The sequence below is a fragment of the Rhinopithecus roxellana genome, chromosome 15, assembly GCF_007565055.1.
Source record: "Rhinopithecus roxellana isolate Shanxi Qingling chromosome 15, ASM756505v1, whole genome shotgun sequence".
Classification (NCBI taxonomy): domain Eukaryota; kingdom Metazoa; phylum Chordata; class Mammalia; order Primates; family Cercopithecidae; genus Rhinopithecus; species Rhinopithecus roxellana.
Window position 1 is genome coordinate 91,138,145 of NC_044563.1, and position 26,579 is coordinate 91,164,723.

Here is a 26,579-nt window from a genome sequence, read left to right on the forward strand (position 1 = left end):
TAATGACCCCAATCACATGAATATGAGAAGTGCCCCTACTTCTTGCACTCACTTACCCCAACTCTCACTACTTTGAAAATAGAAACGAGAACCCACCACGTCCAGAAAGCCTGCCCTGAATATTCAACTGTGTGGGGCCTCAACCTGCCACCTGGGTCTCTCACCAAAAGGTGCACACCTGTTTATGCCCTTGGGTTGAATGCACTGTGACCTCCTTAGGACACTGTAGCTCTTAATCTCCCTGCATGCCGGGACCCAGATTTCCTAAGGTTTAGGGATGTGGGCTGTAAGACAAGGACAGCAAGGGAGCCAGTCATTCCCATGTTTTTCTTCTTCTCTGTCATCACAGCCTGGTTCTTGTCTCCCGAGCAGACTTGGCAGACACAAGTGGCTACTCAGGTAACAACTGAAATCAGTTTTATCCACTTAGCTGCTGTGAAGAGTTTAGGGAGATGCCAGGAGAAACATGTGCACTTACTATCTGGTACAGCTGTCATCAGAGCTGTTTATTGCTCCAGAGTCTGGGAAAATCATAATAGGGCTGGACAGTTGTTATTTAAAAACAAAACAACAAAGTGCCTTTTGACTGGCGTAACCACGAAGCTGGCAGATCACAGAGGGAGGTTGGGCAAAGAGGATTCTCTCAAGTCCTCACGCGGACATCTCAGAAGCCTAGCCTAGTGGATTAAATAAACCAATGGCTTGAACACAACAAAAGGGAAAAAGTTTTGTACAAGTTGCCCCACTTTCAGTGCCTGCAGGCCCAGCAAGCATAGGTAAGCTTTCTGAGCAATGGAGACTCTGGAAGGTGTAAGGCAAGAAGTGACTTAGAACGGTGGTCCTCAATGGGGGAACGTTACAAACCAGGGGCTATTTTGAATGCCTGGAGACATTTTTGGTTGTCATGATGGTGGGGGTGGTGGGAGGTGCCTAGTGGCTGGTCAGGGATCCCACTCAACATCCTAAATGCACAGGACAGCCCCCCACAGCAAATAATTATCTAGCCAAAATGTCAGTAGTGCCGCTGTTGAGGTACCCCAACTTAGATAGCGTATAATAAAAGCTGACGTGTTTTTACCTCTTACCCTGTGCCAGACATGAAATAACTTACATGCTTTATTCTTGTTTAATCTTAGCAATAACTCTGTGAGGCAGGTACTAATATTATCCCTTACCTTACAGACGAGGAAGGTGAGGCAAGGAGACCATAAGCAATGTTTCCGAAGTCATACGGATGGTGAGGAGCTGAGATTTACAGCGAGGCAGTTTAACTCCAGAGCTACAGGTGTGACCACTCACCTCCCTCATGCACCTCCCTGGGGTCATTCCAGCTCCAGCCTCCAGGCTGGAGGGGCAGTGGGGAGCCAGGAGAGGACTTCCACTGTGATCCCTTCCAGTCATGATGGGGACCTGGACTAATACAGTACTAGAGAGCTGGAGGGGCCTAGAATAAAAGATGCTACAAAGTTCTGAGACAGCAGCATCCCTCCTGTAACTGGTCTGAGGCTGGGGTAAGCTGTTATCCTGCCTGTGGACGTCTTACAAACCCCCGGGGCAGAGAAACATCATCCCTGCCCACTCAGCTCCTCCTCAGCTGCCAATGATTGATTTGGCTCATTCTCTACTCAGCCCCACACAGCTCAGCAGGGCTGCAAACCAGATCTCCAGCATTTCATTTTGATGCTTGCAGAAGGAAGAGCAAAATCACCTGCAAGGTAAAAGAATCAACACATCCGTATCCTGGATCTTATGCTAGCAGCATTTTCCTCTCCTCCAGGCCAGGGGTAGGAGCCGTGACTGAGAGCTAACAGCTGGCCAGGGAGACCACAGAACTCTGGTTGCACATTCCTGCCTTCGGAGCCACAGAGTCGAGGCTGGGTAATGCCCCCCAGGCCCAGCGGTTCTCCTGACTCTGTCCCCTCACCTTGGGGAAAGGGCCCCACCCTGTAGGATACCCTGGTCTGAGAGCCTGGCCTCCAGCCCTCCGTAGGAGCCACGCCTCACATGTGTCAAGCCTCACCTGGTGGATGGAAACTGCCACCTGGAGCAGAACAGCCTCAGGAAGGGAAGGAAGAGAAGAAAACATGCACAGTTTTGTGCGCCTAGCAGTCCTCTGCTAGGTGTTTTCCATGCCTGTGGCTACTGCCACTTTTAAGAACAAGGAAACTGAGGCTATGAGAGTTTTAAAAACTTGTGAAGACACTCAGGTAGGCAGTTGCTCTCTCCCCTCCCTGCCTAGGGAGAAGTCCCAAGGAAGGCTGAGTTCTGGCAGCTCAGGGCCTGTGGTCCCTTACCCATTCCTCGGAGGGGCTCTCCTCGGCCGCACTGATGGCCACCGCCTCTGCCCAGTCCTGAACTTCAGCTACAGCTGCCCAGGCCTGGGAGCTTGGTCCCAAGGGCCACTCTGAATTCACCCATGAACCAGCGACGGGACTACTAGGGCCGTTCCCACCAGGTTGTCATTCTGAGCTCTGGGGACTCCAAGAAGGGGTCTCAGGGGCCATTGTGGTTGGGGTTCCAGAGTCCCTCTCCCAGCCCCACCACAGCAGATCTTCTTTTGTCTTTTGGATAATTGACTTTCATATAACATTTCCTTTGAACAATAGGTTTTGATGAATTTTAAGAAACCACTTCTCTAAAGCAGGAGGCATCTGTCCAGGAGGAGGATGTTGCAGATGAGGAGGCCTTTGTTAGCTTCTATTCCACCAAAGAGCCTTTGCAAACATGCGGACGAGAACCTCAACCTCCTGCCTCCAACCTCTACCAGGCCCCACTCCCTTGCATTCTTTGATATGGCCAATTTACATATTTTTATTTTAAAATTATTTCAGTAGTTTTGGGGGAACAGGTGGTGGACCCAGTACCCAAGCAGTGTACACTGTACCTAATATGTAGTGTTTTTTGTTTTTGTTTTTGTTTTTTTAAGACAGTCTCACTCTGTCACTCAGTCTGGGGTGCAGTGGCATGATCTCAGCTCACTGCAACCTCTGCCTCCTGGGTTCAAGCAATTCTCCTGACTCAATTCCCAAGTAGCTGGGATTACAGGCGTATGCCACCCACCCAGCTAATTTTTTTTATTTTTAGTAGAGGCAGGGTTTCACCATGTTGGCCAGGCTGGTCTCGAACTCCTGACCTCAGGTGAACTGCCTGCCGTGGCCTCTCAAAGTGCTGAGATTACAAGCATAAGCCACTGTGCCTGGCCCCATTGTGTATCTTTTATTACTCACTCCCCTCCCACCTCTTCCTCCAAGTCCCCAGAGTCCATAATATAATTTGTACGCCTTTGCATCCTCATAGCGTAGCTTGCACTTTAAGTGAGAGCATAGGATGTTTGGTTTTCCATTCCTGAATTACTTCACTTAGAATAATGGCCTCCAGATCCATCCAGGTAGCTGCAAATGCCATTATCTTATTTCTGTTCATGGCTGAGTAGAAGTCTATGGTATTTATACAACATTTTCTTTATCTACTCGTTGGCTGATGGACATTTAGGATGGTTCTATGTTTTTGCAATTGTGAATTGTGCTGCTATAAACATGCGTGTTCCAGTCTTTTCCATAGAAGGACTTCTTTTCCTTTGAGTAGATACCCAGGAGTGGGATTGCTGGATCAAATTGTTTGGAGATTCCTTAAAGAACTAAAAGTAGAACTACAATTTATGTATTTTTCAATCATCCAATCCCCTCTTCTATCAAGACCTCAATACCTATGTCATGCCTCAGCCTCCGCAGAAATTCTAGAACCTTCACCAAGCTAAATAAAGACTGAGATGCAAAAATCATGGGATGGGCAGAGGAAGAGTCAAGGAGGGCCTCCCAGGCAAATCTAGAACATTGGGCAAAATAGGGTTAGTTACATTACTTAATAATAGACACATTTTCAAGGCACAACTGGAGTACGAGTTCTCTTCCAAACAATGGGCATGTAAATTTGGACCAGCTCTTTTCCCTCCACTAAATGAGGCTTCCTTGGCAACTGTGCTGGCCTATCAAGTAGGTGTCCGTGAAAAATGAGGTATCTTTGGGGCATTTAGCCTCTCCCTGCTGAGCCTCCAGCATGGGGCAGCAATGATCGTCTTTGGCTGAAACTGTCCTGGGCCTGGAGAGTGATGAGGGGTGGAAAGGGAGAGTTATACTGGGACACTGTTTACAAGAGGTTCTAGAACCCATCATAAGGGAGAAAACAACTGAATTGGCCAGGCACTTACACTGGAAATGGATGAACCAGTATCCCTGTCATTTCTTTGGATATTTATCTATATTCTGGATGGTTGCAGCCCAACAAGGAATTAAGAGCCCAGCTCTCTGAGGGGCTTGGGGACATAACAGGGGAGTGGTGTGACACTGTCTAAGGAGTTAAGAGTTGCATATAACAGGGTGATTGCAAACTTTTAAAATCGGGCGGTTGGCAAAGGTCATTGAAGGCACAGTCAAGCTATGGCCTGGATCTTGCAAGAGGAGGAATATCTGAGAGCAACTGAAATCACAAGACTCACAAGGACAAACTCCTAAATGCAATCAAGCTAAGGCAGGGCTCTCCACCTTGGCTGCACAGCAGAATCACCTGGGGAGCTTTAAAACCTACAAACCACGGTCTCAGGGGCTGGGGCCTGGGCACAGGGATTTATTCCAGGTGATTCTAATGTGCAACTAAGGTTGAAAACCAGCTGGGTTAAGGAGAGTTTGGGAAGCCTAGGAGTAAAATATTGGTGCAGCACACACCCTTCTGGATTCTAGCTTAAAAGCAATGCCCCTGCAGATAGGGATCTAGCTTGCCCCTACAATGAGAAGGGGGAACTTATCCCTATCTGCAGGGCAAGGACAAGGTAGGCAAGGACCAGGGTATCCATAGGAGGGCAAGAAAAGACCCAGGAGGGAGACAGCTACCCGTCCAGCTGCAATGCTTAACCCCCCTCCTCTCTGTGCCCCTGTCTTGAGTCGGATCAATAGGTCTCCAGGTAAGAGTCATGGAAACAGGCAGGATGCCAGACACAGAGGGCGGGAAGAAGGAAGGGAGCCTTGCTTTATTAAATTTCAATTTACAGAGTGCTGGCTGTGACATCCAGAATGTGTGTTAGAAATGGGCTTTTTCCTCTTCTTCAAAGAACAAGCTGCAGGCCTCTCTGCAGACAGGCAGGCTGATTTAAGGGTTTGGTTATTGGTCATTAACCCCTTGACACAGAGGTTCGTTACAGTGCTGAGGGCCACAGTGTGCTGATGCTAAATCAGAAATGAAGGAGAGTCATTTCCAGAACGATCTTATGTTCATCAACCACAGCATGCGGTCCATGTGAGGAACGGGAAGCATTTATAAGCACCATTCTCCATTAGTGTGATGACATACATGTGTAAGGCTGGGTTTCTAGCTCAGGGCTTCCTCTGTGAACCCATTTCCCTGGTGGAGGGGGAACAGGTGAGGCTGAGCACAGGCACACGAATCCCTCAGCTTTTTGGGGAGAGGTTTATAACTGGAATTCAGCCTATCAGTGAGGAGTTGATCCCAGTCAATTCAACAAACACCCGTTGTGCCTCTCAGGTGCCGGGGCTGGCCTGGGCATTGGGAAAGCAGAGAGGAGACGGGGACCCCCTCCCTCAGGGAGTCAGCCTGGTGGAGAGACAGACATGCTGGAGGATGGGTAGAATATGTTCGTGGCCAGCTTACAACAGATGGGTGGGCAGCATGCTGGGGTGCCCCAGAGCTGGAGTAACAGTCTCTACCTGGGGCTGTCAGTGAGTAATGAGTCTAAAGAGAACAGCCTAAAGAGAGAGTAGTTTGCCCAAATATTTGTCAAGGACAAGGGACTTCTAGCAGAGGAAACAGGCAAACACAAGCCACAGAGGCTGGACAGTACAATGCCATTTAAGGAATGATAGTGCCAATGGGATGAGTGGGGAAGAGACTGGGTAGCACCCCGCTGGCCCCCAGGGAGCTGTGACTCAGATCAGTGAGTGCCCCCACTTGTTAGCAGATCTGAGGGGCTCTAAGAGTCTTCTGACTCAAAAACATCCAGGGAGCCTGGAAGCAAGCTTGGCCTGGAGGTGCGTCGGTGTGGTTGAGTATAAGACAAAGAATGGGTGCCCCATTTTACTGGGATTGCTGGTGATGTCTCCCTTTTTCTGCAGCCTCCGGGTCTGTCTCTAGGGACCAACACTTGCAAACTCTCCTGATCTAGGCCTTAGCCCCTCATCCAGATTCTTCTGCCACTGTTCCTCCCTTTCCTCCTCCTGCCCTCTGCATCCCCCAGACCAGCCTGGCTGCCTGGGACAGGCTCCTGCCTCAGTGGCTCTCTCCAGCAAAGTGCCTTGACACAGATGGGTGCTGCAAACAAAAGCCACGTCAAGCAGAAACACGCTGCCATGGGACAGATCACAGAGGAGGCCCAATCAATAACAATGGCCAGGGTGGTAGGCCGGGTCCCCGTGGTTGAAGAATTGGACTTAGCTCAGGGAAAGGATCTGTGCAGGATGCGTGCTGCTGTCAGAACAAAACCAGACAGCAAAGAGCCGCAAAGGGCATGGAAAGCGACATTGCACACGGATATCTCCGGTGCTCTGGAGATGCAGTCATTGTACTCAGTCTTAAAAGACAGAGAGACTGACAGCCCTCAGTGGCTGTCCTTCAACACACACCTGGCCCATCAGCAACCCTTGAGAAGACCATCATCAGATGTGGAACATAGCAAGGGTGTGGTGGCAATCCCCCTCAGGGCTCAGCCTCTCCTGGATATAGGACAAAGCTCGAGTGACTCCTGGAAAACTCATCCCATTCACTTTGACAGCATAACCTGGTGTCAGCCCTGTTTGTGGCTGTATCGGATACTGTTAGTGCCTCACCCATGCATCTGGGCACTCCCCAGCCCTGGCTGTGTGAACAACCTCCTCTGTCGGCCCCTGCTGCCCTCTGCCTGGGGGCCTTTTCTTGCTGCAGGAGGTTGCCTTTCCTGTACCTAGCTCCAGAAGCAGCCCCCAACCAATGATGGATGGAAGCTGGTGGACAAATAACCCATCCTTCTTCCTTCTTGGGATAATTTGGAGACATGTTCCCTATAGGCCTCCAGAAATCCCCAGCAGCACTGGCACTAGCGGCCCACATTGCTAACCTGTGCATTCACATGCCATTGATTGTCTTTCTCCCTTGGCTCATGTTTCCACTTCTAGAATTGCCTTCCAGATACATTACTTGTCACAAACCCTTGTCTCAGGATCTGCTTCTAGAGAAACCTCAAGACAATGCTGGCCCGTGGCTAGCTCCACCTGTGGCCATTATGCCCAGGTCCTCAGCACTGACACTAGATAGAGGCTGAGCCCAAGCCTGTCACTGGACTTGGGCCCTAGCGCAACCTCAGTCAGCAGTGGGGCTCATACACACAAGACTTGGTGCTCCTGAGCCTTCCTTTTGGGGACTCCACATCTGACAGGCCACCTTTCAGTGCAGCAGCCATGATGACACCTGAGGTCCCTGCAAGGCAGACCTGGAGCTCTGAGGAACAGCTGCACCCTTCTGACGTGGGTTCATGGGACACCATCACACAAACTTATCTTGCCAATCCTTCTCTGTAGGTGATGAGGTCATCCGGAGATAAGGGACACCTTTGGTAAAAAGCACATTTCATCCTTGCTTTGACCCTCAGGAAGTACCTGCCTCTGGTAATTCAGCACACACCCCTTGGAGGGGCTGCCTGGCTGACAGTGACCCATTTCCTCTGAAGATGGCTCTGTGCTTGGCCCAAATGGTCTATGCTCTGGGACTCTGCCACCCTGCCCATCAGTGAGAATGGAACTGTTACAAAGAGCCAAGAAGACTTCTCCCAGGAATTTAAAATCTGAAAGAGAATGACACAGAAAAGTAGCCCAGAAGCTAAGATACATTTAGGGCAACTCTCTAGGGAAGAGCCATGAATTTTACTGCTGAGGCCCCTGGAGCTGTCCTAGTTCCTGCCTTTCCCCTCAACCTTTCCTCTGAGTCTAAAAAGGAATGGCCCCAGGTTTTCTCTAAAACATTCACCCTTTGTCTTTACCTTAAGCTACCCAAATTTGTTTTATTTGTTGTTGATAATGACCCCCCCAAATTAACAAATACAGTTAGCTTGTTCATTAGTAAGTTCTCTATGTTCAAGAAATCTCGAACACCTGATATCTGACTACTGGGCTCTATTTTGGAAGGTAGTGCTCAAAACACTTCATAGCTGTGTCTGCTTGTCTGCTATAAGCTGTGCGTACTCACTCACTCACAAACAGCAAAGAGGGTGCATATCGTATGCACTGAGGAATACTTCCCCTGACACTCTTTTCACAAACAACAGTCTGCCCACTCTGCATCAGCTTGTGACAGTCAATTCATACTTCTTAACTACTCTAACAGATTGATTTGTTGTTCAAAATAGTCTCTGCCCTCTCCTATGATGCTTCTTCCTGTATTCCCCTCCCTACTGAGCTATTATACATCCCCACATCATTAATGTCAGACATGGCCACATGACTAGCTGGAACATGAATGTGAGTGACAGATGTCATTCCCAATCAGAAGCTTCAAGAGCAATATGTGATATATCGACTGTCTTTTTGTTCTCTGCCACTGGACCTGCAGCATCTTAGAAAGGAGCTGCCCCTTTGACCCTAGAAAAAGTTGAGATGACAGAGCTGAAGTTGAATGATGACGACCATGTAGCATGAGTAAGAAATAAACACATCTTGTAAGCCACTGAGATGTGGGGATGTCAGCTTAAGATGACTGATAAAAAAAACCAACACTAGAGGAGGGGTACTGCCAAACCTTAAAGTATGGGCACTGACTTTACGGCTAGAGGTAGGTGATGAATAAACCACCACTGGAGGCTGGAAAGATGGTGACCTCATCTAGGCAACCATGAGATGGTTGGTGAAATTGCTTGGTAAGATATAAGTATCTTAGTTGGACTGCAATATCTTAGTAGACTCATAATACAGCAAGTGAGCCCGTGGTTAGATGCAGAGTGTACCTTTTTAGTATCAGTTGCTTTTGACAAGATTCTGCAAAAGAGAGATAAGGTCAGGGAAGAAACAGATGTGCAGTAGGGCGCAGTAAGCCACTGAGATTTTGAGGTCATATATTACTGGAGCATAAGAAAGACTGAACTGACGGACAGCTCCCTCCCCCAATAATCACACCAAAATAGAACTTCTAAATGTGATGCATGCTCTTAAGGAAAAGTACAAGAAACTTTGAACATAGATACCAATGAGACTTGATCCAATGTGGGTCTCCGGAGGAGAGGGTTGATTAAAGAAAGACTGACTCTGGATCCAAACTGCCTCGACTCAAGACCCTGCCCCCACTACCCTTGAGCTGTGTGACTAGAGGCAGTTTACACAGCCATTCATCCCCTCAATTTACTCATCAGTGGAAACAGGCTAAAAATGCTGCCAACCTCCGAGGATGCTGGCAGAATTACATGGAAGGATTTGTGCTTGGTGTTAGCTGTCAGGGATGCCACCATAACAGCAGTCACCCCCTTTAGATTCCAAGTTCCCTGAGGGCAGACACCATGTTTGTCTTGCTCACCCTTCTATCTCTATTAATGAACCTCCTGTTTGTTACATGATATACACTCAAAACATATTAGTTGAATCATTGTGTTAATAAATTATTCCAGGGGCATTTGGAATCCAGAAATTCATGCAGGTGCACTCCCTGGTGCTGCCTCATATCCCTTACTCCAAAACTCCTCTAAGCTGCTCTCTGGCCAGTTTTGGGCCTTGGACATCACTCTCTGTATAGCCCAGCGGATTAATGACTTGGATAGAATGGGGTCTCTCCCTAGGACATAGTCTATGCCATGTCTAGACCTTACCTGGTTCTCCTGAGAAATGAGGAGGCTCAATACCTTTTTGGCATACAATAGTTATTTTACACAGCATTAAGGAGAGCTTAGAATATTCCCAGTGAGAGTGGTAGAATATGTGTGTGTGTGTGTGTGTGTGTGTGTGTGTGTGTGTGTGTGTGTGTGTATGTGTTTATCTCTGTGTGTGTGTGCGTGCACATGTGCGAGTATGCACAGATGACATACAGTCAATGTGGGATCTGAACTCAATAGCAATCTTGGTGATCAGAAGGATGTAGGAAAGAACATAGCAATAAAATATGCAGGTTAAGATCCAGTAGGGAGATGTTAACCCAGAAAAAAAAATGGCATTCATGTGGATAAAATAATGGTGGCTGATTTTAATCTGCAGATATAAATCTCTCTATTTCACTTGATCCAACACCATCTCCATCTCCATTTTCCTTGTCCCTGGGGAAAATATGACCTGCTTTCCTCCAGCTCATGTCTTTATTGGATGTTACAGACCTCAGATAGCAATGCCAGATGGATTGTGCTATGACAGAAAAAGTATTACAAAACTAAGGCCATTCACATTGGGGATCCCTTTTCTTGCCATATCACAAGATGGGCACTCACTATTTCTGAATGAGTGAACAAATGAATAAAATAATACAAAGTGAACATGATGAGGCATTGTGATGTGTTATACAAATGGCCACAGATTTTTCCCATCCTTGCATACAAACTACTTTGCAATGTGACTGCGCAGCTCTTCCCTTCACTTCATTTCTCCCTTTATTGAGTCTGGGCTGTGCTGTGTCTTACTTTGGGCCAATGAAATGTGCATCACCGATGTAATACAAGCATAGACCTGATGAGCAATCATGCATTGTGAGGCTTGAGAACTCAAGCCTTCTCTTGCTGCCCTGTGCCTGCCACCATGTATAGAAGCCTGGCCTAGCCTGTGAGATAACACACACATGGCCCAGAAGCCCCTCACTCCAGCTGACTGTCAGCCAGTCTGCAGAAACAGAGTCAACTAGCTGACCAGCAGTTGACCATAGATGCCTGAGTCAACTCAGCTGAGACCAGCAGAAGATAGGGCCAGTCTAGCCTAGCCCAAATTGCCTGCTCTCAGAAAAAAATTAGATGTGTCTCAATATACTAAATTTTGGGGTAGTCTGTTATATGGTAAAGTGTTCTGATACAGGTACCTCATTTTTACAGGTGTTTGTAAAGTATATGGCATACAAGGTAGGTGTTCAGCAAATTGCATTCCTTTTTATCCCCTCCTGATGGACAAAAATTATTACAATGATAATGTTTCCAATTTAATGAGTTTACACTATATGTCAGGAATGCTAAATGCTTTATACATACTTATTTAAATCTTCAAAATAACCCTGGGGAAGAGATGAGGGCATGTCCATTTTTAGATGAGAAAAAGGAATGAAACAGAGGTAAATTATTGGATAGCAACAATTTGCTATCAAACAGGAAAACTGGCAGAGCTGGGAACTGAACTCAAGTCATCTGGCCCTAAAGCCCACCTCAACCATCACAATGCCCTGCTTCTTCAAGAGGAAAGAAGGAAAGATTCTGATGCTACCCCTTTCCACATGTGGCCCCCACTTTTGAACTGTTCTTCTCTGCTTTTGCTAGTGCACATCCCACTCTTTCTTCCTTTAAGGTCCAGAAGCAGCTCTTCAGGAAGGCATCCTTGACCTCCCAAGGTCACTACTACCCAGCCCTCTTTTCTTCATGGCAGCTGGGATGCTGATCACTTCCTTTGGCACAGTGGAAACTCTATATAGCCCTGATGGTCCTGGACAGAATGTAGCATGAAATACGGGAGCAATGTGATGGGAACAAAGTTCAGTTACCATGAGGACAGACAGAGTTTTGGAAGTGGGCGCTTTGTCCTGAGCACAAAAGCTGGGGGCCAAGGGTGACAACAGTGGCTGCATTACAAGGAGATGTGGTTTCTCTCAATCTGATTCTGATACCCACTTCCTCTAATACTCCCAGTTCACATGGAACTTCCTTGTGGCTTTACCTTAGCCACAAGAGTTACCTTAGAGGAAACTCCAGTGGAAGATGGATCATGAAGACTCCCTGGCAGAAAAATCTTCAATGGTTCTATCTCCATATACCACTCTACTCACCATTTCCTGGCCTGGCAGGAAGAACCTCGTCATGTAAGCGATGGTAGAAATCACATAGCACAGATTTCCTGGATGACACCAGTCTCAGATATTCATTTCATTGTCTATTTTCATGAAGATATGTTACTTTAATAAAGGCAATTCACTAAATGTGTCCCTACATGAGATTTAACTTTTGTTGTCTTTGTGGGGGTTTCTTATCCTCACTCCACCCCTGATATGCTCTGTGCTTCTTCCCCAGTTGACCTTCCCTTCCTTACCCTCCCTCCTAATCCTTTTCTTGAGCCTTCTGAAGCCTCTTATCAAACCCACAGTATCATTCCAGGATGGCCCTTTCCAACAAAACAAACCTTTCCTTTCCCACCAAACAAGGCTCTTCCTGGAGGATGCTATTATTCGTGTGTTTTTGAATCTGCTGAGTCTCTAATCAGGACTCAAGGTGGAGCTGACATTCTCCTCTCCCTGGTGCCTCTTCTACACCTACACTCTTCCATCCTAGTATAAAAAACACCTCCTCTGTAAGAATCAGACATCATACACCATTGCCCTCTGTCCATGTTGTTCTTCTCACTTAAGTGCCAGGCAGTCAGCTATGTCCATCAGGGTCTTTGGCACCAGGCTCACAGCTTCCTCTACATCACACTGGGCAGCATTCACATTGCACTGTGGCCTCAATTCTGGGGTGGTGTGCTGTGTTCCACTTTAGCCCACCCACACCTAGACCCCAGCTCTTAGTGCCCCAAACTACTTTACCTGTGAAGTCTAATCCTCCATTGCCCTACTTCTGCCCAATCACCTTGCTGTGATTTGACTGTGCCCCACAAAGTTCACGTGTTGAAAACTTGATCCTCAATGTGGTGGTGTTGGGAGGTGGGGCCTAATGGAAAGTGTTTGGGTCACTGGGGCACTGCCTTTATGAATAGATTAATGTCATTATTGAGGGAGTGGGTTCCTTATAAAAGGACAAGTTTAGTCCCCTCTTGAGCCCTTCTTTCCACTCTTCCACCATGGGATGACACAGCAAGAAGGCCCTCATCGGATGCTGGCCCCTTGATATTGGCCTTCCCAGCTTCCATAGCTATGAGCTGATACATTTCTGTTCATTATTAATTTCTTAGCCTCAGGTGATAGCAACACAAAATGACACACCTATTAATCTTGATTACCCACTCTCTTACTTCCCAATGCCTGCTCATCAACCTAAGTGAGGCCTTTGGAATAATAATTTTCTTTCTTTCCTTCTATACTTACTACTCTTTCTTGACCTCTCCCTAGAAAGGCTGCACCCAATTTTCAATAATGACACTCTTGCTAGCAGTTTCAGTTTTTAAATTCCTTACTTTTTCTGCCTTTTACACCCTGTAAACTCCACCTCTATAGCCTCGTTCACCTTCTCCACACCTGTTCCCTGGATGCTAGCACTACCAGAGAAAATTCACGGAACTGAGTAAATTAAATCCACCACAAACTCATGATCTTTAACCTCAACCAGGTACTTCAACACAGCCTAGTATTACTTCTTTGGATACCTGCTTAGCAGCTGAGCCACTTTCACTCTGCAGGGTTTCTAAACCTTCTCCATTCTCTCACATACCCAGATCCCCTTATGCTTCAGTTGCAAGACAGCCTGCAAACTTGTTCCTCCTGGACCTCAGCAGAAGTTCATTTCCTGTTGTCCAGGACCACCCCACCTCTTCTCGCCCTGTCCCCACCCCCAGGGATATTGCTTTGTTAATTGTCCCCCTAAATATATCAGATCTCTCTACTTGTTTCTTCCCTTCAGTTGCAAAATATGTTCCCTTATTGCTTTCTTTAAAAAGCAAATCCAAATGCACACCTCCTTTCAACCCCACATCCCTTCTGATGGCCAGGACCCCCATCCCTTCACAGCAAACTCTAAGCAAAAGAAGTCTACACTCGCTGGCTCCACTTCCTCATTTGCTTCCTCAGATAGAGGTTTTCTCACTGCCATGTCGTCCCAGACATTCCACAACAAAGGCACGCATTATGAGGGATGAAATGCTCCCTTGGATTCAACTGTCCTCAGGTCCCAAGGATAGGGTGAACCTTGCCACCCTGGAAGACCCCAGAGGGGGCAAGAAGATGAACACTGGCTCATTCCATTTTGTAATCACTACTTAAAAAGCTTTAATTTTCCATTAATCTAGTTATTCCTTTGTTCAATACGTATTTGTTAAACACCTGGAAGGCCCCAGGAAAATATGATTAGGTGACTTCTGAACAACCCAGCATATTCCAAGGATGCTAAAAATGCTGCTTGGTGGCAGAAGAGACACCGATAGAAGGAGATGCAAATCTATTCTGTAGCCCAGTTGTACAAGAAGCAAGACCAGCAAGTCCTTTTTCCTGCAGAAAAAAGATGTTATAAAATTTCTCTTTTAAAATGTGTCCTTCATCCAAGCCAACCTCCACTCCCACACGTGTCTGCATTTAATAGTGCATTTTTGAGCAAGGAAAAAAAAAAAAAAACTAAAGCTGTTCTGGTGATTGATTTAGAGGACCCAGCTCTGCTTAAATTCCCAGTATATTAAGACAGTGCTAACCTCCAGGACTCCACCAAAGCTCTACCCTGGCAGGGCTAACGCAGAACAACAAACCGATTTCAGAAAAAGCATCTGGGACAAAGGCAATCTGGTGACAACTGCGTTACTTGGGAAAATCAAATGTAAGAATCCATTTATGCCTGTAATATATTCTGAACACATCTCCTTAGGAACTGTCTTGAAATAGACAAGCATATCCTTAAGCTGCCCTGATATAAACATTATCCAGATACCCACACTCAATGCTGCCAGCCATTCCCAAATCCCAGAGCTTCTTTATTTACCCCCCTTTCTCAGATTCTCAGCCAGGGGTGGGTACCACTTCCTCCAGGGGCCTTTTGGAGGTGTATGGGGATGTTTTAGTCTCATATGGACACTGCTGGTGTCAGGGTCCAAGAATGGTAAGCATCCTACATTGAATAGGACAGTTCCACGCAGTAAAGAACTGCCTCACCCAAAAAGTTGGTGACACCCTACTAAGAAATGGGACAAAAGAGCAGCAACTCAAGTACCCAACTTCTTGAAGGCCTACACTTGGTGCAAGGGACATCACAGGAAAACCTCCCCACTTCCTGCTTCAAATGAAAGAGGAAGTGCCTTCAGGGAGGGCACGGTACCCAAGCCATTAGGGAGATGGAACTCTTGCAACTTATACTCTGTCACTGGCTTGCTGTTCATATCCTGGACCCTCCTGGGTGTGGTTCTGCAAGATCATCTTGAATGGGGGAATGAATGATAGAAAGCTGCAAGGGGAAGTGTTAGTGAAAGCAGCCCTGCCAATCCTTGGGGTCTGAGGAGTTTACATGTTTCCTGCCTGGGGGTTGAGTCAAATGGAAAGGCAGGTCAGCTTCATGTGCTAGCATGACTTGGTGGCAGGAGAGACACTGACAGAAGGAGGTGTCCCCTGCTCCTTCCCAACCTGCGCCCATAGCAACTGGTCCATCATCAAGAAAGATAACCAGGAGCTGGCTTCTATCCCAGTAGGGGAGGGCACATCTCTCAAGCTCCCATCCCAGGTCTCCATACAAAGATACTGAATGTGATAAACAGATACAGATTCTGCCAGCTCTTATCTTGACTAATAATAACTAATACTAATACTAGAATAACAGCGATTACCTGGTTGATTGAGGGTTTCATGTGTGCCAGCCTTGGTGCCAAGCATCCTATTTTCTGCTGATCCTGAACAATGTAGGGGTTAGGGATGCTGACTCCCCATGCCATTGGAAATCCATGTATAACTTTTGACTCCCCCGAAACAACTGCTAACAGCCTACTGTTGACCAGAAGCCTTACTGATAACATAAACAGTTAACACATATTTTGTGTTTTATGTGTATTATATACCAAATTCTTACAATAAAGTAAGCTAGAGAAAAGAAAATAGAAATAAGAAATTTCAAAATGAGAAAATACAGTTATTATTTCCTAAGCAGAAATGAACCATCATAAAGTTCTTCACTCTCCAAAGAATGGTGGGTGGAGGGCATCTTTGTGTTCAGAGGTAGATGAGGAGGAAGAGGAAGGGTTGTCTTGCTGTGGCAGAGGCAGAAGAAAATTTGTATCTAAGTGGGTCCATGCAGTTCCAACTTATGTTGTTCAAGGGTCAATTGTATCCCTCCCCTTAATCTTCACAAAGCCTCTACAAGGTAGTTGGCTTTAACCCCATTTTACAGATGAAAAAACAGGCTGGAGATTAAGGCTGGGAATTTTCAAAGGCTGTGTGTCTGTGCAGGCTGCTAGGAGAGCTCTGTGTGGAAGACTGGCTAAGCCTTCATTTACATAAAAAAACAACAACTTTCTTAACATTCATTTAGGAAACACAGGTGCATTGAGTGGCTTCCCTGTGCCAGGTGATGCACTAGGAACAAGGGGCCACCTGGAGAATAAAACAAAGGCCTCGCCCTGGAGGAACTCACCATCTAGTGGTGGAGAAAGACCATCAGGTGTAACAATTCACAAATAATCACCAAATCCAAGAGCTGTGGAAAAATCAGACAAGGTACAGAGATCTAAGAATAACAAGTAAGGGCACCTTAGATGGGATAATCAGGAAAGACTGCCCTAAAGAAGCAGGCTTTGGGCTGAGGCTTGAGGGATAAGAAAGGGAAGAAGGGAAGTGGGGGGCTTTGGTTCTAATGCTCAGGCCCTGGAATGCTGAGATTAGATATCTCCCAACGGGGAGATGGATACCTCAACTCCTCAGAGAAAGTGGAGAACCTTAAAGGCAGGAGGCGTGTGCAGACAGCCCTCACAAGCCAGGAGGGAGCTGATGAACCTGTAGCCTGTAGCCTGTGTCCAAGCCCAGGGTGGATGGGGAAGGGTAGCACTGATTGAGTGATATTTTCAAATCTCTTCCAACCAAATCTTAGAAACCTGCTGCCAGTACTGTCAGGGAGAAAACTGCAAATTAGATTCAGTTTTCCTTGAGATCCTAAGGAGAAGAGTATGCCTGGGTAGTTGACTAATCAGGAAGTCCATCCCATATTCTCACTGCAACCTTCACTCATTAGCAAGTGTGCACTGCACGTTGCCTGTGTGCCCAGCTGGCATCACACCACCCTGTGATGGCTTATTGTCCTGTCTCTGTCTAGAGAACTTCCTGAGAGCAGGAGCCACATGTTAACTAAACCAGGGAGACAGTACTGAGTCATGGCTCTGAGCATGGGGTCTGAAGTTAGGCAACCTGGGTTCCAAACCAGGTTCTACCACTCAGTAATTGTGTAACCTTGAGCAAGTTACATACCTGCCTTAAGCCCCAGTTTTCTCACCTGTAAAGACTGGGTAATAGCAGTGCCTACTTCAAACGGCCTTTGAGAGTATTAACTGAGCTTACATTCACAAAGCACCTAGAAACAGTAAGCAACAAATGCAAGCTACCTTTAATAATCATGAATGTTTGTTGAGAGATTACTCCAGTTTGAACAAGAGACCAATATTACTGAGCCCAGTTCTGTGCCTGATTTGGTGCTAGGCACATGCAGGTTTATTACTTTATTTAACAGCACCCGCCCCCGTTTTACTGATCAGGAAGGCTCAGCGAGGTAACGTGACTTGAGAGCACAGAGCCAAGGCGGGATCTAAAATCAGCTCCTCTGGCACTGGGCTTGGTGACCTGTCCCCAAGGCCAGAGAGGCCTGGGAAGCAAGACTCTCCAAAGAATGGTGGGTAGACGGCAAGAGACTCAGCCCATCTTTCGTTAGTGAGTCTGAACATTGGCCCACTGTGGAGCTGCTAATGACTGCTTCTTCCCAGTCTGCAGGAGCTTAATAAAAGTCATGCAAAACTCACTGTTTACAACTCTAATTGCGGAGTTTGGACATGAAGTGAAAAACATATCATGTGGAATGAATAACAAATCAAGCAGCTCCTTTTTTTTAGCATGGAAGCTGCAGGAGCAGCCCAGAGTTCACCATCACTTGGTGCAGAGAAGGTTAGCACTGCGGCACTAACATCTGTGTGCCTATAACATCCGTGGGCTCCCTCCCTGTCTGCCTGCACCCCCCACACTGAGCTGATGTGTCCAGGCAGGAGAAGGCTGGTCTGCCTCTCTTTTGCAACTCTGAAAAGAGAAATGGAAATAAGGTTCTTTCTAAACACAGGGTGGGAAGCTGGCTGGGTGCTCACCTCACCCAGAGAATGGGCACCAGCTCTGGGTGGCCTGAGAATCAGGGATAACTGCAGGCAGGTTCCAGTAGGCAGCTGTGAAAGTCCTTTGGGCCATGCCCTGTGGAGGCCGTGGAATCTAAGGAGGCAGTGCTGCTGGAGAACGCAGGGCTGCTGGACGCTAGCCCTCCTCTTCCCAGCCTTCACCGTGGGAGCAGTTGCTCCTGGCTGTTACACAGTAAAACCTATAATCATGTTCTAGGACTTATGGCCTACACACTCAACTGTTGGTGGTGGGACCTAGGGACATCTTTACATGTTTGAGCCAAATGAGGATAAGCTGTCAAGGTGGTTTTAAGATTACATCAACTGACATACTGAAAGTGTCTAGCAGACACGGACACATACTAATTATGTGTGTGTATGTGTGTGTGTGTGTACATACAGAAGTAAATGCATAAACACATACATAAATATTATATATTAAGACACAAAAATAATATAACCCACAGTTATATGGTATTTCCTATGAACTAAACTTTAAGTTATAGATACTTGAGGTAAAGAGAAATTACGTATTCTGTCCCAAGTCACAAGCCAACCAGTGGCAGAGCTGAGATTCACAGCCAGGCGAACCCAGCAAGGTCCGTTCACCTCCTTTCAGTGGGGTCATCAGGAAGGAGTGAGACTACAGGCTGGATTATTGAAACTCACTCCGTCATCACTTACCCATGAGCAAACAGTCAGAAGAACACGTTCCTGAGCTCCGGAACACAGGCAAGGATACCTTAGGCATAGGGTCTTCATGGATTCTCAAAGGACTGCTGGAATGAAGGAGGCCACCCCAGCCCAGGGACACTGGAGTGGGGATAACCGCAGGTTTTCAGCCCAACTCTTAGCCTCCAATGTCCCCTTTCTTCACCCGTGGAGAGTTTGCTCTTGGGTGAGGCATAGTAATACCTACCATCACCGTCACATGCGGGAAACTGGGCCAGGCACCATGGCATACAGGCCATCACATCCCTCACAATACTTCAGTGATGTGCAAGTTACATCCCAGTTTTACAGATTATGAACCTAACTGAGGTTAGAAAGATCAGATCACTCGCCCCTGTCACACATGTGGTATGGGCAGAACTGGGCCTGGACCCCAACCCTTATCTGACCTCATGTCTGCACTCTTTCTACCACATTGCACATCCACCAATGCCCTGGGTCCTCTGGAGCAAAGAACACCCCCTCAAACAAGCACCCTGCACCGAGAAACTGAACGTGCGGCAAGCAGAAGCTGAGAGCTTCACAGGGCCAGTCCCCACATCACTCTGTACTGATGTGAACGGTGGTCCCTGGAACCAGGCGAGGTGACAGCTCAGAGGACAATAAGTACAGAGACCCAATTAACCCTATCTGGATTAGCTCCTAAATAATGCAGAGCTGGAGGTGACCAGGCAAAGCTGCAGGAGTGTGTGAGCCTCCCCCAAACACTACCCTGTTAGGGCTCCCAGTACCATTCACCAGCAGGCGCCCGAGCAATGGAACCACATGCCACAGAGTCACGGAGGGCACAACTTCATAATGGTAAAGGCAAGAAATAAACTCAGGGCTTTTTCCAAACTGCACAGCCACCCAGTGCCTGGTATTCTTATTTATTTACAGACAAAAATCATAGAAAACTGGAGAAATTTGACAAAGACCACAGAGAAGTGGCTAGACATTTAAATTCTTGGCCCACAAAGGAAAACTTTTGCAATTGTCTCTGAGATGTGACGTGAAAGGTCTGGGGGTGCAAGCACAATCCATGAGAGGTCTTTAATGCCCTTGCAGACACTGGGGCCAATACCACACAGGGGAGAGGTGATGGCTTCATGGAATTCATCTCCAGGTTAAAATAGAGTACTTCTTTCATCTCGGCTCTAATCTTTAAACCTTGAGTCAAAGCACTTCCTGAAGCATAAACATGGCAGCTTTAGTATTTCAAAAACATTAGAAGGAATTAAAGTCACTTTCATCTTTCTTCTCCTATAACCAAGAATTTACCTTTCCATAGAAAGAGCACTCCCCCGAAACCCCCATATCTTTTACTGTCTAATAAATTTAGGCAGAAAGAACGGGAGAAATCCCCAGACCTGGTTTTATTCCTGCTCTCTCTTTTTGTGGGCTAGTGGGAAGGGAGTGTGGAGCAGTAGGTTGCAAGATTTCATTGTATAAACTGTGATCATCTAAGTTCCTGCCTCCCTCTCCAGACAGGAACTCCTCCAGGGCAGAGAGTTGGGCAAAGCTGCCTTTTTGTCTTATAATGCTTGGCATAAAATAATACTCAACACATGTTTGTTGGATGAACAAATGAATGAGTGATTGACTGAATAAAGACCTGGTGGAGAGACCCCACTATTGTAGGTTTCTCACCAGAAGAAATTTTCCAGGCTATTACACTAATCAGGGCTAATATTCTCAGTTATTCTGAGTATTGCTTGAAATTTGCTGCTAATTTAAATAAAATGGTTACGTTTACGCATTAACTAATTAGCATGGTTCTCAGCAGCTTCACCTCACTAATTTGATTAGTTACACTCTATTTTCTCCTATCCAAGGCCTTCTCTGAGACCTAGGAATATCACAATGACAACAGAGTGAACTTTTTCAATGACATTGAAGCACAGTCTCTCAAAAGGTTTAAACACAGATGTGAAACCTGTCTCTTTGTCCGGCCCAAGATGTCTTTGGGTCTCCAATATTTTTGGGCCCCACTGGATCCCACTATAAGTTGCTCCACAAAACTCTTCCTATCGCTTTTTAATCACAGCCATTTTGACTGGTGGGAGATGGTATCTCATGGTGGTTTTGATTTGCATTTCTGTGATGATTAGTAATGATGAGCATTTTTTCATTGTTTGTTGGCTGCTTGTATGTCTTCCTTTGATGACTGTCTGCTCACGTCCTTTGCCCATTCTTAATGGGTTATTTGTTTTTGCTTGTTGAGTTATTTAAGTTCCTTATAGATTCTGGATAGCAGAGCTTTATCAGATGCATAGTTTGTGAATATTTGCTCCCATTCTGTATGTTGGCTGTTTACTCTGTTAATAGTTTCTTTTGCTATGCAGAAATTCTTTAGGTTCCACTTGTCAGTTTTGTTTTTTATTGCCAGACCAAGCTTCTTCTTCAAGGAAAATGAAACTTTCCAAAATAGGAGGACTTCATAAAAGACAATCTATTATATGTTTGATGAATGAATGAATGAAACAATGAAGGAGAAACTGGAAGTCAAAATACTGGCATCCTTCCTAGTTCCATCTTTGCCAGTAACTTGCAGTGTGACTTCAGGCAAGTCAGTTCACATCCCAGATGCCATTTTCTTATTTTTTTTTTATTTGTCAGAGGTAACATTGATTTAGAAAATATCTAAGTTCTTGTGACAAAGACAAGACCTCCTGGACACACAGAAAAATCACAACTTGCTACCCCTCTGAGTCAGGCAGGGCCATGTCTGGCCAATGAAATGAGAGAGGAAGTGATAGGAGACGCTTTTTGGCCTAGAAAGTGAGAGTCAGGTTTCCATTTCCACTTGGAGGTGACCCGGGTTGGATTGTGTCACCCCAAAATTCATATGTGAAAGTCCTAACCCCCAGTACCTCAAAATGTAATCTTATTTGGAAATAGAGTCATTGCAGATATAATTACGTTTGCATGAGGTCACACAGAAGTAGAATGGACCCCTTAATCCAACATGAGTAGTGTCCTTATAAAAAGGGGCAATTTGTACACAGACACACAGACTGATAATGCCATGAGAAGTGTGATGTTAAGCTGCTACAAACCAAGGGACCAGCAGAAGTTAGGAAAGAGCCTGGAGTAAAACCTTTCCTAGGCCTTCAGAGGGAGCTTGGCCCTACTGAGACCAATCTCAAACTTCTAAGCTGCAGAATTGTGAGACATGTTCTGTTGTTTAAGCCATGCAGCTTGTGGTACTTTGTTATGGCAGCCCCAGGAAACTTCTGCAGGGGAAAAGGTCACATGGTCAAACTGTGACCCATAAGAGTCACTGAGTCACTAGTGGCCTAGAGTGTCCCTCAACCTTCAACAAACTTTGTGAAAAGAGTAAGAAAAATACCTGAAACCTAGAAATAAGGCAAAAACAAAGAAGGGAGGTGGCCTGTCGTTTTAATATTATCCTAGGACATTAACAGGCACACCCAAGAGTATGTAATTTTCCAAGAGAATGTACTCATGTTTGACTTTGCTATTTACCTTTCAATTCTCACTCAGACACTATGAAGTTGTACACTAACTCCTAGATTTCTGTCTGTGTAGAAAAGATCACATGAAAAGCTATAATTTTATTTCCCCATAGGACATGAACCACTTTTGCATTTAATCTCTCCATCTTATTTTAACATTTTTCTTTAGAAAATGCCTATAGATACTCAGTTCCTCAAATGCACTCAGTACCTGCTTAACCATCTTACAAAGTCAGCAAGATGAACGGGGCCAGCCTGCAGTCCTGCCTTCTTGCCCTTCCTACACTTTCACCATTCTTGGCCATTGCTGGCTGAAATCCAAGTCATGAAGCTCAAATGTTGCCCATATGTAATGCTCAAGAGAGAAACAAGTTCAAATCTCGGCTGTGGTAAAGATTTGAAGATTAGAAAATAGAGAATAGTCTGTTTCTAGTACCAGAATGTAGCTTCATAAGGACAGTCACTTTTTTCTGGTTCATCCCTGTTTCCCAGGGCCAAGAACAGTATCTGGCACATGAATGCTGTTCATTGAAAAGGAGCAATATGGACACAGACACACACAGAGAATGTCATGTGAAGGGTAGAGTTATGCTGCTACGAGCCATTACCTTGATTTGGACAAGGTAATGAATTAAAAAGTCATAGAATTCCAGGGTGCAAGAGCCCTTAGGAATTCCTTAGCTTAAGAGCCTACATGATATAAAAATCCTTCAGAATGTCCCCAGAGCCTGCCAAACATGGCTTAGTGCTGATGATGGAGATGTCAAAATAACCTGAGCCAATGATTGGGAAGAGTTTCCTCATGCTCAGCCAAAACTCTGCGTCCTTATAATTTGGAAGGAGTTTTAACATCCCCCTTAAATCTGTTCTCTTTTTAAGCTAAACAATTCCTATTCTATTAATTCAAGGACACGGTCTCAAGTGTCTTTACCAATCTGGTAATAATAACAATAGCCAACATTTAGTAAGCAATGACTGTGTACCAGGTTTTGTTCTCTAAACGCTTTATGTGCATTGATTTATTTAATCCTTATAACAACTCCGCAAAGTTGGCACTACTATATTCTCTCTTATGCTGCTACAAGCCAAGGGGCCACCAACCACCAGCCAATTTCATTCTAGGCAACAAAATTGAAGCATGAGGAGACACTCACCTAAGAGACTCAGTTAGTAAGTGGCATGGCTGGGATTTAAACCCATATAGTCTGGTTCTTAATCACTGTATATTGCCTCAGAAATTGTCTTTCAGCATTTTCAGGTTTCCTATCAAATGTGATGTTTAGGGATGAATATGTAAGGTTCCATAGGAGAGGTCAGAAATACCATTACCCTGCGTTGCTCTATATTCCCCAGGCAACAATGTGAAGTGCCACCTCCATCTCCTGCAGTTGTACAGTGCACAATCTGCACAATGGCATGTGACAGTTCCATCCTCGTATGCGTGACTTTCCCAAAGTTCTCCTTGTCCTATGTGGCCATGGTAACAAGAAAGATTTTGCTGAGAGCTGCCAGTAGGAGGGGGTGACATCCCTGGAAATGCATGTTGAATGTTTGATTTGGGCCAAGTCTGCAGGATTCAGAGGATCTTTGGAGTCCTCACCTTTCCACAGTCTCCTTCTGAGATGTACCCTGACTTCATCCTCAGGTAGCACATCCTAGAGTACCCCTTTTCTTACTCTTCCATGAGCAGTGAACTTCTTGCAGTCTGGAAGATGCCTTTGGGAAGCCTTGCCAGACAGCATCCCCTTACCCTTCACTCATCCCCTCCCCCTGCATTTATCATGGGTGGATGTAGGAGCTCAGGTTGGGAATACACAGCCCATCCCCAGGATAACCTTGTCCTTTCCAGCTCTCCCAGCTCAGTGGGCAGGCCACAGCCTCAACAGAGTCCTGCCATAGCAGCATCCCTACCCCTTCCTGGGAAATGTGTGTCATCTGAGACTGGTCCCAAACCTCCCTACACAGCACTGACAGTTGTGCATCTGAGCACGGCCCTGGCGTGAAAGGTCACCCGGACACCAAGTGCTCCCTGTACAGCCCAGCTGCATGAGTGTTCTGTGGCTTTAGGGGATGGGGAAGGGAGACCCAAGTCTTTGAGACTCGCTGCAGCTTCACATCAAGAAGCTTATTTACAAAGGCAGTTCCTAGCATTCCTGGCAAGCACAAATTCACAGTTTCCCAGGCCAACTGAATTTCAAAACAAAGGAATTAGAGATAAGCAGATTGTCAGAGCTGGGAGTGTTGGGCCTAAAGAAACCCAGTCCAGCTTCATCATCTGTAGACAGAAATACAGGCTCAGATGAAACTCATCAGTGGTGAGAGTAGTCAAAATAATCCTTACCTTTAGGTGGAGGTATGACCACGAGGACAAATGAGGAAGCCTTCTGGAATCATAGGTTTGAACTTAATGGTGATCGTACAGTGCATACAAAGTTAAGAATTGTGCACTTGGCCGGGCGCGGTGGCTCAAGCCTGTAATCCTAGCACTTTGGGAGGCCGAGACGGGTGGATCACGAGGTCAGGAGATCGAGACCATCCTGGCTAACACGGTGAAACCCTGTCTCTACTAAAAAATACAAAAAATTAGCCGGGCGAGGTGGCGGGCGCCTGTAGTCCCAGCTACTCGGGAGGCTGAGGCAGGAGAATGGCGTAAACCCAGGAGGCGGAGCTTGCAGTGAGCTGAGATCCGGCCACTGTGCTCCAGCCTGGGCGACAGAGCGAGACTCCGTCTCAAAAAAAAAAAAAAAAAAAAAAAGAATTGTGCACTTAAGATTCGTGTATTTTAGTATAAAATTCTACCTCAATAAAATAGTAAAACAAAATAAAAGCCCACAGAAGATTAAGGTGATGTTGCAATTGTGTGGCAAGACAAACCCTTGAACTCAAGCATCCCAATGCCCACTTCACTGCCCTTTCCTTAACTCCCTTACATTTTCGGTGCCATAGTAACTCAGTGATGCTCCAGTAGTTTATGGGTGGGTTTTCTGTTTTGTTTTGTTTTTTTGAGATGGAGTCTCATACTCTGTCACTCAGGCTGGAGGGCAGTGGTGCAATCTCAGCTCACCGCAACCTCTGCCTCCCAGGTTCAAGTGATTCTCCAGCCTCAGCCTTCCGAGTAGCTGGAATTACAGGTGTGCGCCACCATGCCTGGCTAATTTTTTTGTATTTTTAGTAGAGACAGGGTTTTGCCATGTTGGCTAGGCTGGTCTCTAACTCCTGACCTCAGGTGATCTGCCTGCCTCAGCCTCCCAAAGTGCTGGGATTACAGGTATGAGCCACTGTGTCTGGCCTATGGGTAGGTTTTGACCAGGGCAGGCCCCCATGGCAGATGGCACCATGGGGTCAAGGAAAGTCAGTCCAGGGTTGGTTGCAGCTAGAACCTTGAGGGTATTTACACTGAACAGGAGTCAGGATTAAAGTGGAGTAATAATGGTAATACTATCCTTATAGAAATACTAATAGATAACATTTATTGAGGACTTACTACATACCAGGTATTGTTTTAAATATTTTACATGTATTAAATCCTCACAACAACCTTTTTGGTATATCTACCATTATTAATCCACATTTTACAAATTTAAAAATTAGGCCCAGATTTTAAAACCTTGCCAAGATTTTACAACTAGAAAGGTTCAAAGCTGGTATTTAGATTCAGGCAATCTGGCTCCAGAATCCACACTGTAACTATGACAGATACTGTCCCATATTGTATTATCTGCAGCTGGTAGAGAACTGGCAACCTCTGCTCAGGCCAACACCTACCATCACACAGACAAAACATTCAACATTTGTCCAATGGTCCAGATAAGATCACAAGTATCAGAAAGCAGAGCAAGAATTTGTGGAAAGACTGACTACTTGTGACCTGGCTACCTTGGCCCACATTCAAGGATAACATGAAGACGTTTTATGCTGAAAACCCAGGTGCCCAACTTCATTAACAATCAGAGAACTGCAAATTAAAACCACAGAGTGATAGTACTATACCCCCACTACCATGGCTATAAAAACATGGGTAATGCCAAATGTTGGCAAGGATGTAGAGCAACTAGAACTCTAATATAAAGCTGGGAGAAGTAAGAATTGGTACATCAATTTTGGAAAATTGTTTGGCAGTGTATTCATTGGCTCAGGCTGTCACAAAGTACCACAGACTAGGTGGCATAAATAACAAATTTATTTTCTCACAGTTCTGGAGGCTGGG

The 26,579-nt window shown here is 45.9% G+C and overlaps 1 protein-coding gene and 1 long non-coding RNA gene across 5 annotated transcripts in view; one reads left to right on the forward strand and one right to left on the reverse strand.

The window, feature by feature from the left end:
- The window catches only part of LOC115893669, a 48,397-nt gene extending 36,359 nt beyond the window's left edge, over positions 1-12,038 (forward strand). For both annotated transcript variants that reach the window (XR_004053731.1, XR_004053732.1), the window contains one exon: positions 11,831-12,038. This is a non-coding gene — a long non-coding RNA (uncharacterized LOC115893669). The remainder of the gene's footprint in view (positions 1-11,830) is intronic.
- The window catches only part of GALNT18 (polypeptide N-acetylgalactosaminyltransferase 18), a 360,974-nt gene that overhangs the window by 25,151 nt on the left and 309,244 nt on the right, over positions 1-26,579 (reverse strand). The window lies entirely within an intron of this gene.